The sequence below is a fragment of the Acanthochromis polyacanthus genome, chromosome 7 (genome assembly GCF_021347895.1).
Source record: "Acanthochromis polyacanthus isolate Apoly-LR-REF ecotype Palm Island chromosome 7, KAUST_Apoly_ChrSc, whole genome shotgun sequence".
Taxonomy (NCBI): Eukaryota; Metazoa; Chordata; class Actinopteri; family Pomacentridae; genus Acanthochromis; species Acanthochromis polyacanthus.
The window spans coordinates 9,646,635-9,660,609 of NC_067119.1; the positions used below are offsets into that span (position 1 = coordinate 9,646,635).

At 40.4% G+C, this 13,975-nt stretch overlaps 1 protein-coding gene across 2 annotated transcripts in view; it reads right to left on the reverse strand.

The window, feature by feature from the left end:
• The window catches only part of kremen1 (kringle containing transmembrane protein 1), a 68,049-nt gene that overhangs the window by 21,859 nt on the left and 32,215 nt on the right, over positions 1–13,975 (reverse strand). The gene's annotated exons all lie outside the window — the stretch shown is intronic.

The window sequence follows — 13,975 nt, forward strand, 5'->3', positions numbered from 1 at the left end:
GAGTCTGTGAACATAGAGTTGATGTGCCTTACCAAAAAGCTCCAGTTTGGTCTCATCTGTCCAAAGGACATTCTCCCAGAAGCTTTGTGGCTCGTCAACATGCATTTTTGCAAATTCCAGTCTGGCTTTTTTATGAGTTTTTTCAGCAGTGGTGTCCTCCTTGGTCGTCTCCCATGAAGTCCACTTTGGCTCAAACAACGACGAATGGTGCGATCTGACACCGATGTACCTTGGCCTTGGAGTTCACCTTTAATTTCTTTGGAGGTTGCTCTGGGCTCTTTGGATACAATTCGAACGATCCGTCTCTTCAATTTGTCATCAATTTTCCTCTTGCGGCCACGTCCAGGGAGGTTGGCTACTGTCCCGTGGGTCTTGAACTTCTGAATAATATGAGCCACTGTTGTCACAGGATCTTCAAGCTGTTTAGAGATGGTCTTATAGCCTTTACCTTTAAGATGTTTGTCTATAATTTTTTTTCGGATGTCCTGGGACAATTCTCTCCTTCGCTTTCTGTTGTCCATGTTCAGTGTGGTACACACCTTTTCACCAAACAGCAGGGTGACTACTTGTCTCCCTTTAAATAGGCAGACTGACTGATTATGAGTTTGGAAACACCTGTGATGTCAATTAAATGACACACCTGAGTTAATCATGTCACTCTGGTCAAATAGTTTTCAATCTTTTATAGAGGTACCATCATTTTTGTCCAGGCCTGTTTCATTAGTTTGTTTTTTAAATAATTATGTTAATCAACAATTCAAAAGTAATGGCTGTTTTTGATTATTTAATTTTCAATAATTTTTATTTATTGTTACTTTTGTGAGTTTCAAGTGATTTCAGTGAGAATTGTGGGTTTTTCCTTCTTTAACTGAGGGGTACCAACAATTTTGTCCACGTGTGTACATCAGATCCAGCAAAGTAAACTTTTCTTCTCGTCTCCCGTCACCCACATACACCCCCTGTCAAAAGTTTTGAGACACTTTCTCTTTCAAATAAATTAGAACCTGTCTCAAAACGTTTGACAGGGGGTGTACATCTAAATGAATCATTATTCATTATGTGGGCCGGGAACATGATTCCCGTCAGATGATTTTGTTTTATTAGGTTGCTTGCTTGTTCTTTCAATGAGAAAACACTGAATGGTCTGTGAGTTACAGTCTGAAGGATTCTGGATGTGGGGATATGAAAGGTCAGGTTAAAGTGGATGGCTGATAAAGTCCACACAGATCATAAACGATACTCGATGTGGCTTCGCTGTGTGGGCGACGGCACAATGAATATTTAGAGTCGTGGGGAATTTTTTTACCCAACATCCAGAATTACTCCTCCTTTACAGTTTCTTATGGATTACACCATTTAGTTCCAATTTTTAAACCGCTTGTCCAATATTATGTAGATGCCCTTTGTGGCTGATTGGTGGTGCTCACATTCTGACTTTATCACATCTTGTTATTTTCCGATTAACTTCTCTTTAAAACCTCAGCTGTCGGTTTATTAGGTACACCACAGAAAAGTTAAGCCTAATCTAAACTTCTGATATTCTAATCACAAATTCCAACCTCCAAAAAGACCAAACAAATTAATCAACACCTCCCTAAGATTGCTAAAATGAAAACTGATCACTGCAGATTTCATGAAGGTAGGATTTACTGCTTCCATGATGTTGTATTAGAATGCATTGGTTCTAGCTACATATGGGTGACATATTAAAAGAAGAAAAAAAAGAACCTTTGAGCCCTACATTAAGGGGATCTGATGGCTCTGTTATGGTGTGGGGGATCATTTTGTTGGCATGATTTCTTTCCACTTGTCCCCTAAGAGCAGGGGTGTCAAACATACGGTCAAAAGGTCCAATCTGGCCCATGGGGCAACTTTGCAATGTGTAAAAATCACAGAGAAGTGCAAGTTGTAAGTTTATAAAACTGTAAATTTAAAATAATTTCAAGATCTACTATATCGTTCAGCTCCAGATGCCTGTAACTCAATGTTTTGTGCCTTTGCAGACACACTGATCTATAAGCTGTAATGTATAAATGATAAACTGAGGCATAATATTGTTGAAATTGCACTCATTTTTCTTAGGAAATTTCAGGTTGTTCATCATGTTTTGTAAAAAGACAGTTCATTAAACATGATCATTTTCAGAATAGTACTTTTTTGCACTATAACCAAGTGAAAGAATTGGAGTCACTGTTATTTCTAGGCTATTATGTTCTGATTTTACTGGTCCGGCCCACTTGAAGATCAAATTGGGCTGTATGTGGCCCCCCAACTATAATGAGTTTGACACCCTTGCCTCAGAGGGAAGAGTCCCTGAAAATCATTACAAAGTTGATCTGAGTGATCACCCTTATCCCCTGATGAAACATCTCTATCATGATAGAGTGGAATCTTCCAGGACGCGTCCATCCACAGGGCACAACCGGTCACTGACTGGTCCGATGACTTTAACAATTATGTGAATCAAATGTGGTGACTTTAACAGTCACCAGATCTCAATCTAAACTGCAGCTGTTCTGGCAACACACGGTGGGCCAGCCAACATTTGACCAACATACTTTAAGGTGGTTTTTTCCTTAACTTGCCAGGCGTCTGTAGGTACACCTCATAAACTGGCAACTGTACAGTCTGATTCATTTCCTAAAGAGAGGCAAAGATTAATAGTTGATTCACAGAAAAAGCACATTTTTCAAGCAAAACTGCCAACATTTTCTAGCAGGATTTGATGGGTTTTCTTTCTCAGGTATGAAAGTAAATTGTGTATCTTAGATTTTTTTTTGACTGGTGGCCAAATAAAACAAGAAGCGAAACTGAAGCACTATAGGCTGTGGGCAATCTCAGTGGGCATTTTTCCAAGATTTCTGCAATTCCATGGAAAAACAATTAATTAATTTAGCAAGAATTTAATAAGAAGATAAGCTTTAACAAAAGTAACAGTTCGGTTAAAGCAGCTGAGAAGTTCTGTCACAGGTGCTACTTGCAGTAATTAAAAATGTAAGCGCAGACCTGCCAGCTGCACACACGATGTCTCAGACTGATGAGGCAGAGCAGTGGGAAAAAACAATTTCTTTTTATTTCCATATCCTTAGTAACACTGTTTCTTTTTTCTCTTCTTTCATCGTTTACAATATTCTCTAATATGAGATGCCATGTCTTCTGACAGCTTTGTGGACGCATAAAAATGTTATTGTTTTTCTTTTTATGATTCATTGCCCTTGAAGCAACAACCAGTCATTTCTTCGAGGTTTTTTTTATTAAAATTCTCACACTTCACTTTTGACATCTCAGAGATTTTAGTTTTGATATAACTCTAAGTGAACTGCATTTACACAAAACAAAATCTTTGATAAGTATCTCTGGCTACAGCATGTGAAAACTATTCATTGGAAAAACACTGGGAATATAAACCATAAAACAATCCTTTAAGGAGCGCCGCCGCTTCATTAACAGCCAATCAAACTATAACCTCAGACAAAAAAATAAGTCATTAGTGCTTCCACTTTAGAGACGTGAGGTTGAAAGAGTAGAAGCACATTCCTCAAGTGTTAAAAGGCTCGATGCAAGTAATTTAAAACACAGGTATGTTGATGCCTTGGCAACTCTCCCACCAGCCCATTAATCCAACACCAGCAGGTTAACCGTTCAAATCTGAAACTCGCACAAACACACCTCCTGAAACACACACTGCCTTCCGAGGAATGCTAATGCAACAAAGCAAGGAAACAGCACTTATCACAGTTGGTGTTTATGGGATATTTTTCCGTTCCATCCCGTTCTGTCTCTCTGCCTTTATTCCTCGCTCCGTCTCCCTTTCATTGTGTCTCGGCCCCATTTATTACCCCTTTTGTAGTACAGTATACTCAATACATAAACAAATACAGCTGCTGCATTTCATCAAGCCTGTGATTAGTCTTGTCGACTGCACCACAGCCCCACGAGAACACGAGAGAAACACAGAAATATGGCCTAAACTCTCCCAGGACAATCATTTCGGGAAAGTCACTATTGCTTGAAGGAGGTTGGAGTTGCCATTATATGTTTCGGGCTTTGTTTTTGTATGAAGATCATAAATTCTTCAGGCTGTAAATGCGAACAGTTTACAGTTAGACAATAAAGGACGTATTATTGGATAAACTGAGAGAAGCGTTTGTTCCCATCTGACTGACTTTGCTTTTCAGATGTTCAAAATAAAATGTGTGAGAGGAGAAAGATGCCGATAGAGAGCCTCAAATGTATGTTGTGCATGTTCACTGCATCTGTATGCCCTCTCTTATCCCATTTAAACATTTCTGTGTGCGTGCGGCAGAGGTTGTGTTACAACAAGATTGAGAGAGAGGAGATCAATGCCTCAGCCTGAGGCCCTGGGATAGTGACTAACCATCTAATTAGAGGGAAGAGGAAAGAGCCGGAGCTTTAAATGAATAATTAGTGCCTTCTCAGAGTCCAGGCCGAACAATGCAGGGAAGAGATGAAAAATGGCCTCCACACCGCATTGCTGCCTCCCCTGTCAAACCAAATAGTGTCCTGAGGAGTCCCAGGAGACACTGATATGGTGCGACTGGGAGATGAAAAGATGAGCAGGCACTTTGTGCCGACCTCAGATAAGCATTTCCATTTATCATCATTCACTTTCAAGGAGATCAGCTTCTCGTTTGCCTACTTTTGCGGGTTGTACCAGGTCTCTGGGTGCCACATGATAAAGTCAGCAGACATATGGAAATACTGACACTTTATGCAGCTTGAAATTCCAAACTCTTTCACTTTCCCCTACATGTGACGCAATATAACAGAAAAAACATCAGATTTTACAAATTCCCATTAGGAGATGTTTACATTTCAACCAGCAGCATGCAGTAAACAATTTTCATTTAGTTGTTGAAATGCAAATTGCAGGTACAGTATACAAACTAAAGAGTAAATGCGTATTATTTTTGCATCCATCCTGGCATGAAAAATCTTGGCTGATGCAGTGTTATCACAAAGGAAACTAATACACAAAAATGAAAAGAGAGGAGATAAGAGCTTTCCCCCCCCCCCCCCCCCCGATATCCTTAGAAACATTATGAGTGTATGTTATACAAGAGTAAAAGCTAAAAGCATCAGTAATGGCCCCTTGATGCTGCGTTAATCATTTTAACAACCATGAAAGCAAAGAATGTCATAATCAACATGTCGATTGTTTTCTCAAAGTCTGATTAGTCCTGAAACTACAGATGCACTTTTTTCTCTGAGGACGGAGCAAGAGAACAAGACATGCAGTCATTAAATAAAAAGGTGAGTATAAATGTGTGTTACAAAATTCAAGGCAGATGGGTCTATTAAGAGTAAGTAGAGAAGTAAATTCTGCACTATAGACTGTATGTAAAGATTCTGACAGCTACCCAAAAGTAATGCCAAAACATTGCAGATCTACAACCAGGTTGTCTGCACTCAGAGTTGAATTTGGACAACAAATCTGAAATGTATAAATTGCTCACCGGAGCATGAATGTACACAGACAACGGCATGTTTGTTGAAATCTATATTTTTATTGTATCTTGCATGGAAATGGTGGCGTGAATGTGGTACTAATCAAAAGCATTTATCTTCTTTGGACCATGAACATCACTTTATTGGTGCTATTCACCTAAACTCAGTCAAAAATTAGCTTTACCTTTATTTCCCAAGAGGTCCCCAAATTCATTTCTAGCTAAACTGAGAAGACCATGATATAACAAGTTTCTTGTAATTATATTTTGGATAGATAGTCATGGTTCTCACAGAATGAAGTCTAAAAATGTGTCTGATATTTGCAGTGTAAATTAAATATCTCAACAATGACTCAATCGATTGCCATAAAATCTAGTGCCTTCATTCACTTTTCACTTAACTCAGCTGTGCACCAGCTTTAAGCTAATTATTTCTACAACACCTGAACAGCCCGTCTGTTTACAGAGCTACTACCATAGTTTTAGACTCTGCATACTTATCGAATCACTGTCTTATTGTATTAATTAAAACAGATACCTACTATGCTGGAGCATTTGATTAAATTATGTCAAAATGAGAAAAATAGCAAAACACACACATGCATGCAGAAGGAGATTAAACAACTCTACAAAAAAAGTTTATTGTACCGGTGCAGGGCAATGCTGATGTACATTTGGCTGGAAGCCCTCATTCATAAGCCCTAAAGTGGTTGACCTGCAATCCATCTCCCCCTCCTTCCCCAGAAAAGCACTAAACAATGGCCATCTACTTGTTCTCATTAGCATACATTCTACAGAACCGGCTGGCCTCATAATCAATACCTTCAATTCCCTAATGGCCCTGGCTTGATTTAACCTCGACCATGTTGAGAGAGAAGGAGCCAGAGAGCGAGAGACCGAGATGAAATCTACCTGATGTCCTTTGGCTTGTTTTTGTGAGAGTCCACTCTCTAGTTTGTGTCTAAAAGTTTCCTCACAGCACTGCAGGCTGGTATTTCCCCGAGGGCAGGTGTAGGTGGAGCTACGAGGAGGTCAGAGATTAGAGATAACAAAGCTCAAAGCTCCTCCACCCACTGCACCAGGTAAGGACAGGCCTAATGCAGGTGAAAGGGGTTCATCAGTGACACAAACCATCCAAATATTGATCCAAAAAATGGCCTCAGCTCAGTTGTATATTGCTTTTGCTTTCTGACAAATCAAACTGTAGTAAAATATAGATCTGCATCTGCATGTGCACTAATGTCTCGTAGGAGTTTTCTAATTTGTGAACGGTAAACATCTAATGATAGCAGACAGTTTCATCTTCATAGTATGAGTAAGCAGGTTTAAATCAAACCTCTAAATTTACTCACACAGCACCAGTGGTAACTCCACAGCCTAAATTACTCTAAAAAGAAGGAGCGTGGCATATTTAAAAATATATAATAATTAATTTGGTTGGGACAAAGTAATCTTGACAGACAACTTTAATTTATTAGCCTGGGGCAGTGAGGCCAAAAATACCAGTTTGTTCACTTCTTGGGAGCAGACATGCAGACACATATTACACGCTTTCTATCCTCATGAGAAGCCTCCATTTACTACATTCTGAACATAACTCTTATAAGGAGAGCCACATGATAGGCCTCTGAGCTTTTTTTGGTTTTGTAGGATCATGGGTTATAAATCTTTCTTTGTTTATGTTTTTCTTTTCCATTTTTAATACGTGTGGAAACAACAAGACTTCCAAGCTGAAGCGTAACCATCACCACAACATGGCTGACCTTAGCCCATCTTCAGTCCTCATAATTTGAACCTGCAGCTCTCTGAAAGCCTAAATCTGACCGGATTTTGCAATGTCAAGAGTACAGAAGCAAACACACATTCAGGAACACGCACCGTTCTCCACTTAGTGATGCCTGAACCTGCCTCAGTATGCTGGTTGGGAGGGCTGGTTGTGGTGAAAGCTGGTACAAGACCACCTAGGGGAAATATTCTGCCTCTGAAAACAATGGCAGAGAGTGAGATAAATACTGCAATAACAGAACCTGAAAGCATCTTTCGTTCATGCAACCACAACAGCCACGAGGCAGGGCTGTGGTGCTTCGGTCTGGGCTTGGTTTTCAAACCACATGTCCAACTTGTCTCGACCTCTTGCTTATTTTGTTTCGCACTTGTTCTTGTCACAGACATTCAGGCTACAATTTATTTGACTTTTTTTTGCCTTTCATGAAATCTTTAGATACATATCCCCCATATTTTTCCACTTGATCCACATGATTTTATTTTTCCCATAGGCATGTAATTTAGATTAAAATGCCTATGTGTACTATATAACTCTCTGGTGCATTGATTGGTTGGATGCAACTAGATGTTGACACACACGGAATCATTCAGGTAAAGATGAAGATAGGTTTTCATTTGACACCTCAGTTGTTGTGTATAACCCCAGTAGGCCTGGCCCTGATTTGTACTCAGTTAACACATTCTTGAGCTTATCTAGACTCAATTCACTCAGCTAGTTAACTGTAAGAAAATTAATCAGAGAACATCTTGACAACTGATGAATCCCTTGTGTCTGAGAATAAGTGGCAAGAATTCAATGTCTCTGGGCTTCATTTTGGTATTGCATGTTTACATTGGATTATGGTATTTTACAGGGTAATGAATAGCACTTAATGCAAAGTATGAGGCGTGATCAAGAAGTTCCAAGACTGCGCCTACATAAGGAAAAACTACATCGTATTTAAATATGTCCACGACTCCCTTTGATGCAGTTTTCTTGTGCATTAAAACACTGTTTCCACAACTCTACCATTTTTGAAACACTCCCTGGAAGTCCTGTTCTGTAACTGCATCTCTACTTCAGTGTATCAAAACAGCAACTCTTGAATTTAATTTTTGTGGAGAGGAAGAAGTAGCAGGTAGCCGAATCTGGCGAGTAGGGCAGGTGGAGAGCAGCGATTGTGTTGTTTCAGTCAAAAAAGTGGGTCTGCGTTGGTTCGTGTTGTTTGTGCCGAACGTTCTTACACCGACAATTCAGGATGTTACAGCAGAACTCAGTGTGGCTCACTTGGGCCAGCCTCGTGATGCTCTTGGTCACAGACCTGGTGCACCAGTCTTCAAGACTGCAGGCGCTTCCACTGATGACTGCTGTTTGGAGTTTGGATCGAACCCAACCCGTTACCAGTGGTGATTGGTTGGACATCAATGTTAGATAGTTGCTGTCTTTGCAAGTTTGAGGTTCATGGTGAAATCGTAAATGCACACCTGCAAGCATTCAGACCAAATGTACAGAGAGTGTTCTTAACATTGCAAGGAAGCTTGGTGTGATGGACCCCTGCACAAGTAGAAGAGGACGGCAAGCAAATCCAAAACAGGTGCAGATTAAGCCTTTTATAGGGCCAGTCTCTGGACATCTTGATTGCACCTTTTACAGCTGAAGACAACAGTGATGCCTTCAGTTTTGCAGCTATTTAAGAAATTGAAAATTTGGTGTAAAGAAAAGTCAGGGTAAGACTGAAGTCTGTAGTTGCTCCAATTCATACTGAGGCACATGAATGTTTATACCAAATTTAAAGATAATTCCTGCAGTAGTCAATGAAGCAACTCAACTGGCCTAATGGCAACCTGCCAATGGCACACAAGAAAAAAATCAGGAGATCTTCAAAGTCATTAGGATGCATTCACTGGGAGACATGAATGCCTGCAAGAAATTTTCCGCCAATTAATCAAGTAGATGATGGCAGACTTCTCAGGATATGTGAAAATTATGAGGAAAAGATCACTAGGTATGAAAATATCTCCCCTGGGAAACATGAAGGTGCCAGATTTCAGGCAATCACTACAGTCAACACCGCCTAAATACTGTTGCCACCAAAAGAAATCAAAAATAGCGTCTATGAATCCACTAGTTAACTAAAAAGGTAATCGTAAACCACCGATCTTCTACCACATTACTACCTGCAATATTTCATCCATTTATATAGTAAAGAAAAATCAGTATTTTAAAATTCAACAGATTGTATTTGACCTGATAATATGGACATTTACAGCAACTGAGGTTAGTAAGTTTGAAAAAGACTTGTGTAAAACCTTGTAAACTCCTGACACATGGGAGCTGACTTTCTTCCAAAAAAAGCACCATGGACATAGATATTTGGTCCCATTCATTCAGGAGTACTTTAAACTGTACTCAAGTGTTGCGGGACTTCAAAGTTCCATTTAGCAGCTTCATAAATTAGCGTTAATGAAGGCAATATCTCATCACTGCATATTTTCTTCAACGTGCCGCAGTAAAATCCTTCTCCAAACACACAACTACTTTGTTTTAATGTCTTCAAGGTGTGGCTGCTTGGCTTGCCAGATGAATGTGGTGCCGCTGGTGTAGACACTATTGTTATATGATGACAGACAGGGTTAATCAGGCATTGGTTCAATTGTTCAAACAGATGAAAGTATAACCTGCTGCAAGTGAGGTAATCAGTTCATACATCAAGTTGGTTAAATGCTCAGGTGCAAACACATTGACAGCTCTATAACAAAGAAACATTTTAGAAAATCACGAAGCCCATGGGAATTGTGGCTGACAGATAATAAGACTCATTACCCAACACAGCAGGTACTGTCAGTCACAATGGCAATGTCTAAAATAGGAAAAGACTGTAGTAACGCACTCTATCAATAAAATAAATAAATAAATAAATAATATGTGTACCTTCAGGTTAATGTCAACAATGATTAATGTGGGAGCTTAGGTAGGTTTATTGCTCATGATTGTTCCTGGATTTAATAATTCTCTGTATTTTTTGTGCAGGAGTATTGTGCATTATATTCACTGTTATTTTGGTTGGGAAAAAAAGTCCTACACTGCACTGAAATGGAGAAAAAACTCAGAAGTGCTGCACGTCTCTCTCTACTGCAAGAAAGCACAGTGGCATAACAAGTTTTTCTTGGTTAGATGCTGTTGAGAGACGAGCTCCCAATGTGCAGATCAAAGCAACTTTGTCTTGGCAAACGCTTGAGGACTTCACCCTGACAGTTTCACTCCGTGTCAGTCAAATCGTCAAGCAAATGCATGTCAGCCTAAAGGAGCCACACCAAAACAAAATGTCTTTCCAGTGTGGAACGCTCCGGGGAAGGTACTATCAGGCTGTCAACGGTCAAGAACTTCTGAACATCACAGAACATAAAACATGCAGAAGGGCTATGTTTGAAATTTGCAACAAATGGATTTATTAACAAATAAATGTTGACTTCAACTGGATTTTCTTCTATGTCTCAACAAGAATGCGTGAGTAAAGCATACTTTCAAATTTAACTAATGTGTCATTAAACTGACATTAACACATGAAGATCCCCCAGGAAATGACTAACTTTGAAGTAGTGAATTAAAGCTGTCACCTCTAGTTTGTTGTTGGTGAGCCTAGATATTTAGGGTTTGACTAGTAAATTCCTTCTCCACCTTATTAGAAATACATTTCATTCCTCAGTCAGATGCTATTAGCGCTTCTCTGCCCTACACACAAAAGGCTGAATAAAATACATCAGCACTGCACTGACCTACAGTGTGAAAAAAGTAAATTTCACAGAGAAAGAAGTAAATACTAAAAAAAAAAAACACCCCTATAACCTCTAAATCTTGACATTCAGTGAAGTTCAAACAATCTGTAGGGAAAATGAGATCTTAGAAATGCTATGGGAAAATGTTGAGGCTGGTTCGCTATGCAGGAACAGGACTTGAATAAATAATGACACTCTTGACAAGGATATGCGTAGCGGAGCATTTAGTGGTCAGGCAATGAAAAGGGCCTCAATCCTGCAGGACATGCCTCACTGTGGACGACAGCAGACGACGTGCACTGACAGCGTGCCTTTTTGAAATGTTTAGACAATTCCACCACATGGTAACTGCTGCCATGAGTGAATACTAGGATCAACAAATGTAGTGACCTACACTGTAATCTACACTGTCAGACTATGTGTTTCTGGCCTCTCATGACCTGCCTGGGAGTGTGAGCTCCACCAGGGTGTGTCACCCTCGCTGGGGTGGCATGACCCTAGATGACAGGGAACCCAGCTGGATAACAGATGAACCCTTTAGCAGGCTGTGGCAGGTGCTTCGGCGAGAGGCGTCCAACTACCAACCACTCGACATCAAACGTAAGCAAAAAAAAAAAAAAAAAAGTAGACAAAATGAAAGCACAGACAAAACAAAAAGTCAGACAAAATGAAAACAAAGACCACTGTTGCCCTCTCTCTGGCACACCACAGTGTTTTTCAGACTATTGTTGCCAGCCGCAGACTGAGAACACTGACACCAAGAGAGCATCAGCATTCTCTCACTTGGCAGATGAAGCTCACGAATCCAACAGATTGAGAACAGGCAGCGCGAGAAGGTGAGCCACCACATGGCGATCGTGGTTTCACAACAGATGAAGCAGAGCAGCCGTGTCTGAAAGCTCTCTGGTATCACTGTAGGGAGAAACTGTTTTCATGACATTGGATGCCTGGCTTATAGCAAAGCTTATCTCCTTTTCTTATGTTACAGGTCTCTACTTGACTTGTACAGCATAAACAGAAAGAGGAATGATCAAGTAAGACAGCATTTGATACGGGCAAAGCTCTCAGCCGTTAGAAATGGGACATGTGGCAAGGATGGGCTACACACTGCACAGCCCTGAATGTCAAAAACAAGGTTGGACAAGCACATGGCAAACTAAATTGGAACAAAAGCTGGCCTAATTTCAGCAAAAATAAGGGACGACTGCTGCTGCAAACAGAGATGGCGTAGACTGCTCTTCTTTTTCCTCTCAATCCACAAAGGTTTGGAATATCTGCCTTGACACACTGCGCTAAAAGGACGCTTGTCTGAAATAGGTCAGTCAAAAGTCTAATGGGATACACACAAGCTCCTATACACATAATCACGCAAAAATACCATGGATACGTCCATAGATACAAACAGGACATGCAGCCAAAAGGCATTATTAGATGGGCTAATGGGTCCTGAGCCATTCAAACAGCAGGCTTTAGTCAAGCATGCAACTCAGACAGGATAATGGTGGGATAGCTAGAGGGGCCGGGAGGTTCTTAAGGCCTGGTGGAACCTATTGCAATGAAAAGTCATCTTTAAGTTTCAGTTTTGCCCCTACACTGTCTGATTGCTATTATCAACCGGTTCACCTCAAGTCGAAACACATGCTGCACTTTTCTTCTTCTTTGGCTTTTATCCGTTGTGATTTCAAAAGTACAGTAGAATTCCATCCACCCATCATCCATCCATCCATTAGCTACGTATACCCGCTTATCCTTTTTGAGGGACGTGGGAAAGCTTGAGGCGATCTCAGCTTGTACCGGGCGAAGGGCGGGGTCAATCACCAGGCTGACACACAGAGACAGACAGCCATTCACATCCACAGTCAGGCTCGCATGCAATTTAGTCGCCAGTCAACCAAACTTGCATGTCTGGAGCACCCGGATAAAGTATGGGTAGAACATAGAAACTCTACACAGAAAGGCCACAGCTGACTAACAGGTTAGAATGTACAACCTGCTTGCTGTGAGGTGACAGTACTATGAGATGACTAAATTGCACATGCACAAGAAATATAAAAATCTGCAGAAGTGACAACAAAAGCAAAAAGATAAGTATTGGGAAAACAAACAGAATATATAACAGATACAGACAGAAGAAGAATGTGTAACCTCAAAGAAAAAAATTTGAAAAAAAAAGAGGTTAATCACATAACGAAATGGAATTTTATTGACGATTATGTTCACTTTCAGTTCCTAAAAGTATGCAGTCCCACTTCGAACACAAAAGGGACAAATAAATGGAAAATCTTGAAATAACCTTAAGTAAATAATCAGCAACACGAGCACATGTGAAAGTTGTATGCGTCCTGCAAATCATTATATCTGAACCTCCTCTGTAGGAATTTGATCTTTGGCATCACAAACACCGCAGGTTGATTCATCTGAGTCTGATTTCAACAGAAGTGATTAAAAAGGCGGAGGGAATGAAAATAATGGGATTAAAGACTGGCAGCTCTTTGCAAGCATGTGCCAAACTGGTAGAGAAGACACACAGAAGCAGAAAATCTCACAGTATAAACAGTCCATCACACATATTCATCCAGGAATTACAGGACAGGAAAACTCTCACACCCACATGCGAACAGAATATACAAATACATCCACAAACTGGTAGATGCACATAATCAGTCACATCAAGAAGCGTGTCAAAACAAGCTACAAAGCCAAAGGGGAAACTTATGAACACACATGCAAACACGCACACACACATACGCAGAGGCAGTGATTGACATCTTGCATTAAAGTAAGGGCAGGCCCAGGCATGGCAGGAGGAGGGGTGACGCGAGGCAATTAGAGACATTTTTTAGATGATAATAGCTGCGTACAAGCCATACAGTTCATAAAAGCTATTCATAGCAGGCAAGAAGATGAGCATAGCTATGGAAATGACTGGTCCGTGTGCCCATGATATGGCCCCGGGGGGAAAGAGC